The sequence below is a fragment of the Limulus polyphemus genome, unplaced genomic scaffold (genome assembly GCF_000517525.1).
Source record: "Limulus polyphemus unplaced genomic scaffold, Limulus_polyphemus-2.1.2 Scaffold1159, whole genome shotgun sequence".
NCBI classification, from domain to species: Eukaryota; Metazoa; Arthropoda; class Merostomata; order Xiphosura; family Limulidae; genus Limulus; species Limulus polyphemus.
In genome coordinates, this window is record NW_013666769.1 from 329,652 (window position 1) to 335,829 (window position 6,178).

Here is a 6,178-nt window from a genome sequence, read left to right on the forward strand (position 1 = left end):
GAAGATCACTTTACCACTCTGGGGGGTCACACCAATGACCAGTATTTTTTTCTCAGGCCTCAGGTGCAGGTGACTCGACGGTGGATCTCTCTGCTTTTATATGTTGGGAGATTGAATGCTACATGGGTTAAATTGTCCCATGACATTGCTTAGGCTCCTCCTGAGTCGGCTGAAATTGCTGAATTGCAACCTATGGAATGACCTAGGCCCAATTCAGTTTTTGCGGAGTTTATGTCTCAGGTTTGTGATATTTTATCCCTTTCCCCCTATCTTCTCAACCATTTTTGATGTTTCCTCCCTCCTGATATTTGGGTACATGTGGATCAATTTGTTTCACAATTAAGTGAGGGGATCAGCATGAGGACTTCTGATCAGTATGCACTTTCTTATTATCATGCAGACTATCCATTTGTGAATCGACAGTTGTTGGGTTCATTGCTCCTGAATCTAATGTTAGTCTTACCCATGCCCAATATTCTTGCCTTCGTTTTATCCAAACTAACCTTCTACGCTTTCTTTATTCCATACGTCTCCTATTGAAGGCTCTCAACAGAAATCCTGAGGGGTTTTTACAGATACTCTTCACCTTCTTTCCTTCACATTAGCCCACATTACATATGTGGTTTCTTTGTTGTTCAGACCTTATAGGTATGGACACAGCATTTGCTCAGGTCAATTTACTCTCAACATATCTCAGAGACTTGTGTCTTGCACCTTTTCTGAGATGTTATCTCTTTGATACAATCCCAGAAACTATCAAGCCTCAGTTGTCTTCTGCTCGCCAGCAATCCACCCTTACAACCTTTTGTAGCCCATTTGTCTCAGTCAAGCCTCATATGCCATTTATTCCCATTTCCCATCCTTCATCATCCCAACCCTTACCCATTCCTTCCAATTAGGGTATTTCTTTTCGTGGATTTCCTCGACAATGTAACATCTGTTGCTACCTGTACCAGTGATTACCCTGTGGCTTTGGGTCTGGTGGGAGCTCAGCTGTTGGATTTTCTCCTTCACTAGCATCCGTTCATTGATGATCAAAGAATGATACAAGTTCTGTCAGAAGGATTCGTTAGCCAGTTTCTTTCCCCACCTCCTGTTTCTCTTTTCCCCATTTCCTTTCCTCCTCCTTGAGATCTTGTGACCTGCCAGAATATGTCAGAGATGGTTTGAGATTTGCTTTTGCAGCAAGCAATCAAACCAGTCTACCTTCCTTCCAGGGGTTTTTATTCTCATCTTTTTTGTTGTCCCCAAGAAAACTGGGATTGGTGGCCAGTCATCAGTTTATCTCACCTCAACTGCTTCATCACACTCCCCAAGTCTTGGAGTCTTTTCTCACCCTGAGATGGGCATTCTCCCCAGGGTTGTGGATGACGAAAATGGATGTTTCCAGCGCTTACCTCCACATTCCAATAGCACATCTGTCTCTGCCTTATCTTTAGTGTGTCCATCTTGGGTTGGTTTACCAATTTTGAGCCCTCCCCTTCTGACTTGCCTCAGTCCCTTGTGTTTCATCGCATATTCTGGGCTTTTGCTCATAATCCTCATGTTTTATGAATGCAATTTCATTATTACATGGACCACTGGCTCCTTCTGGCACATTCCGAGCAGGAATCCGCCACTCATACTTACCAACTCCTTCCTGTGGCATCTTGCTTGGGCTGGTTGATCAAATTGGAGAAGTCATTCCTTCAACCCACTTCATATCTCGTCCATTTGTGGGTCTTTTTCGACACCAATATCAGTTGTGCTTTGGCTTCTCCTTTACGTCTTCATTCCATGGAACTTTTAGTTCATCATGCCCTCTCGGCTCAATCACTTACTGCTCACAAGGTTCTATCTCTTTTGGAGATGTGGTCCTCCATGACTGCACTGGTCCCTCTTGGTCATACCCCTATGAGATACCTTCAGTGGGCGATTCACGATTGATGAAACATTGCTCAGGATGCTCTTTCCACTACCATTTCCCTTCCTGCAAGATGATCTGCAATGATGGCTGGACTAAGCCCATATGTTGGAGGATGTGCCGCTTCCTCCTCTGCATCTGGATCTACATCTTTTTCATTGATGCATCCCTTCAAGAGTGGAGGGCATGGGTCAATCACCAGGAAACTTTAGGCCATTTGTCTGTGGATGAAATTATCTTGCATATCAGTGTTCTTGAACTTCTAGCAGTATGTCAGGCATTACATCACTTCCTTCTTGTCCATCATTGTCTGGTGATTGTTCGTTTGGACAACTCTATGATGGTGGCACATATCAACCTCCAAGGGGGCACCTAAACCCCCAGACCAGAGATTATTTCTTGGACATTGGATCTATTATACTGGACTCACACACATTACATTCATCTTATCACAAGTCAAGTGCCAGGTGCTTTCAATTTAGTCACAGGTTGTCTTTTGCACCCAGACTGGATCTATCCAATGGAGTGGGCATTAGATCCTCTTGTTTTCAGGGACCTTTGCCATTCTCCCCAATTGGATTCTTTTGCCACAGACCTCAATAGCAAGTTCCCCCACTCTTGTCACCTGTACTGCATCCAGGTTTCCAAGGTTTCAGTGTCTGCTACTATCATCACCTGTCCCTCTTTCACTCCCTTCTTCGACATCCTTGATCCCACATTCTACATCCCAGTCTCCCTGTCCTGCATCTTCACACCTCGCTTTTGACCAATCCTTGGTGAGACAATCTGGTTTCACATGTCAAGTTGCCTCCTTATTAGCTAGTTCCTTATGGCCCTCTTCCATGGAAGTATTCCAACATAAGTGGAAAGTCTTCCACTTTTGGGCTGCTAACAGGGGATTTCATGCTAACAAACCTTCTGTGGCTCATTTGACAGAATTTCTCAACTGGCTCTTCAACCATGGGTCTTCATTCTCCTAGTTTTCCGGATATTGTGTGGCCCTATCCTATACCTTCCATTTTTCTTGATACTCTAGGGTTTTCACTCCCCCTGTTCTTACCATGTTCGTGTATTCCTTCCAGATTCGGAAGCCTCCAATTTGTCCTACCCTTCCAGATTGGGACATTAATGTGGTCCTCCATGCTCTCACTTTACCTCTGTTTGAACCACTTTCGTTGTGCTCCTTGTTTCATTTGTCCCATGTACCCTTTATCACCCTACCTATCTTCTCCTTTGTCCCAATTGTTCCTTTCTTCCTAAGACCTCAGCAGCTCAGGAGGATTGTTCATCCTTTCCTCCTATTTCTCTTCCTTCTATATCCCATTTTTACCCTGTAACAGATCTGGATAGGCTTCTGTGTCCAGTCAGGGCCCTTTGTTGTTATATATCATGTACTGCTACTTTTCAGGGTACGCACCACCGACTTTTTATCCCTTAGCAATCCACCTCACATCATGATCTTTCACCTTCTACCCTTATGAATTAGGTCTACATTTTGGTTCGTTTGGCCTACCCTTCCATGCTTTCTACCTCCCGTACCTTGTTCCATGTTTCTTCCTATCAGATCCGACATCTCACCTTTTCCCTCGCTTCTCATCTTTGTAGTCTAATGGAGGAGATTTTACAATCCAGCATGTGGACCACTCCCAGTACATTTATCTCCCACTATTGTCATCATATTGCACTTTCCTCTGGGTTGGGGTTTCGTCTATTACCTGTGGCAGTTCTCCAGACTTCTGTGTGACTTTAACCTGGTAAGTTTTCGTCATTTTCTTTTTTTTCGGGCGAGTAATGCCTGACCAGCTATTCTTTAACTCTAAATCCACACTGTCATCTATGTTGACTCATGCTCTCTCATCCATGGCTTCACATACTCACCATCGAAATGGTGTTCCACAGGATTGCTTGATGGTTAATTACCTCATGATAATTTGCATCATAAACATTCACGTTCCAGACCATACCACCCATGAACTACATGGGTAAAGCAGAAGGGGATTGCTGCTCATCCCTGCCATGCCTCAAGTGAATAACTCGGTATGGTCTGCTTTTCAAAATTAGGTTTTGTGGTCACCCATTGCAATGTTTCTGGTGGTGACGTTCCTCAGGACTCTCCACCACATTGTCACCCTCCTTTCCTTGAGTGAAGTATGGGAATCTTTTCCAGTTCCAAGCTGCTGGGGTGGTTGACCACAGAGATACATTCCTGAATGTGTTCCACAAGGAAAAGGTTGGAACCATTCAATTGAGTGTAAGGTGGTGGTGTTCTATTGATGTAGATGCAACTTGTCCTCCAGAGGAGTTGAGCCATCACCTTGCTAGTTGACATGGCCGCTTTATCATGTTTACACAACAAAACTGGAGTTGAGCTGTCTCCTTCATAGATGACGAGGCCTTCTGATAAAATTTACATGATCACTGGAGTTGAGTCGTCACCTTCTGGTTGATGTGGCCTCCTGATACTTATTACACACTTACTGGAGTTGAGTCATCACCTTCCTGGTTGGTGTGATCTCCTGATACTATTTACATACACACGGGAGTTGAGCCGTCACCTTACGGGATGACATAGCCTCCCGCTTCCTTTTACACAAACACTGGATGATGTGGCCTCCTGATACACTTTATATAAACACTGGAGTTGAGCCACTGAAAATCCAATTCATCTCTTTAATTGGAAGACCTTATCCTAGCTTCGCAAGGAATTCGGTTCTCAGTGTAGAGGTTTTGGATTAGAGTAAACCAATCAACATAAGTCCTCACATGAGTGTGGGTTGTCTGTCTTCCTCCCTTATTTGCTCAGTCTGTGTCTTTGGTCACAGTGGTAGTTTGTTGGATTGTTCTGGCGCTATCCTTGACTATCCCTTGTTCTCTTCTTACAGGGATGTTATTGCTTTAAATGGTGCTAACCTGTACCACAGTTGAAAGATTTGATTTCATGTGATAGATAACCTTTCGATACCGGATGTCAATTCCCGTATTGATAGATCAGTGATGATTCTTGTAGCATACCCAGAAATCGGTGCGTGTCTTAATTTGCAATTCTTGGTTTTGAGGTGAAGATGGTATGATCCTAATCCTGCCTTTGCATGGATGTTGGTACCCTGCAAGGATGTTTTAGATGTAGATGAATACAGTATGCTGCACCCTAGCCACTCTATACCTCACAATTTCCACCCTTGTACATTACACAATCTCCACATGGGTGAAGAGTATACTTGGCTCAGAAGTGGTTCGGTTCCCCCTTTTTGGTCTTCGGATCTATATCTCTCATTGTTAAGGATATCCTACAGACACTTTTGGGGGTCCTTCATTCCTCATAATGGTCCATCCTCCTTCTCAGTGTGGGATTTTAGCTAATCTTGTGAGAAGAGGTAAGTACCTTATCAGAAGTTATAATTTTCTTATAATGAAAATGTATTTTCAATAGGTACTTACCTCCCTTCACACTTCCCACCCTTCCTCCCCACTTCTCCGGTGCTCACACCTTCTGTCAAACTTCGAAGTGAAGGTTCGGTTGAGGAGTGTAGAGAGAGTCACATGTGTCATGTGAGCATGTCATGCTACTATTGGTTAAGAGATGACGCATGATGATTTGCATGAGAGACATGTTGGAATATAGTAATCCCAACAGGGGGTGAGTGCAAAGCTTGTGGTATTCGTAAAGAAAAAGTTTGCATATAGAAGGCAGCACTGAACGAGAATAGCTAATCTTGCGAGATGAGGTAAGTACCTATCAGAAATTCATTTTCAGTATAGGAAAATTATAATGTGCTTCTTGTTTCTGGTAGAGTTCAACCACAGAAACCATTCACTGTTTTATGTGATAATTGTATTTAGCCCTGCTTTATCTTGTGACTGTTCTAAGACTGAAACATGGAGCAGCAATATTTTCAAGTGCTTGTGATTCAGTTTTCTTACAGATAACTCAGGGGTCAGGTGAATTGTAAACACAGTTTTGGCATTTCGAAAATGATTCATTTCTGATCTTAAAATAGCCAGAACTCGCTTTCAAAGTCTCATCCTTGTTTCAATATTTTCTTAGCACCTGTTCATGTTTAGTCCACCTGCAAGCAAATTTAGTCCTTGCATCTTTATTTGAACTCTTTCCAGACCAGGAGGGTGTCACCAATTGTCCTTTGAGTTTTGCCTTATCACTGGAAATACTTAACACATTATATGAAACTTAATGTAAACTTACTAAATAGTATCTAGTTTTAGCCTTAAAAAAATCTTATAATTTGATTTAATTTTATATCATTTCTTATGTTGCAA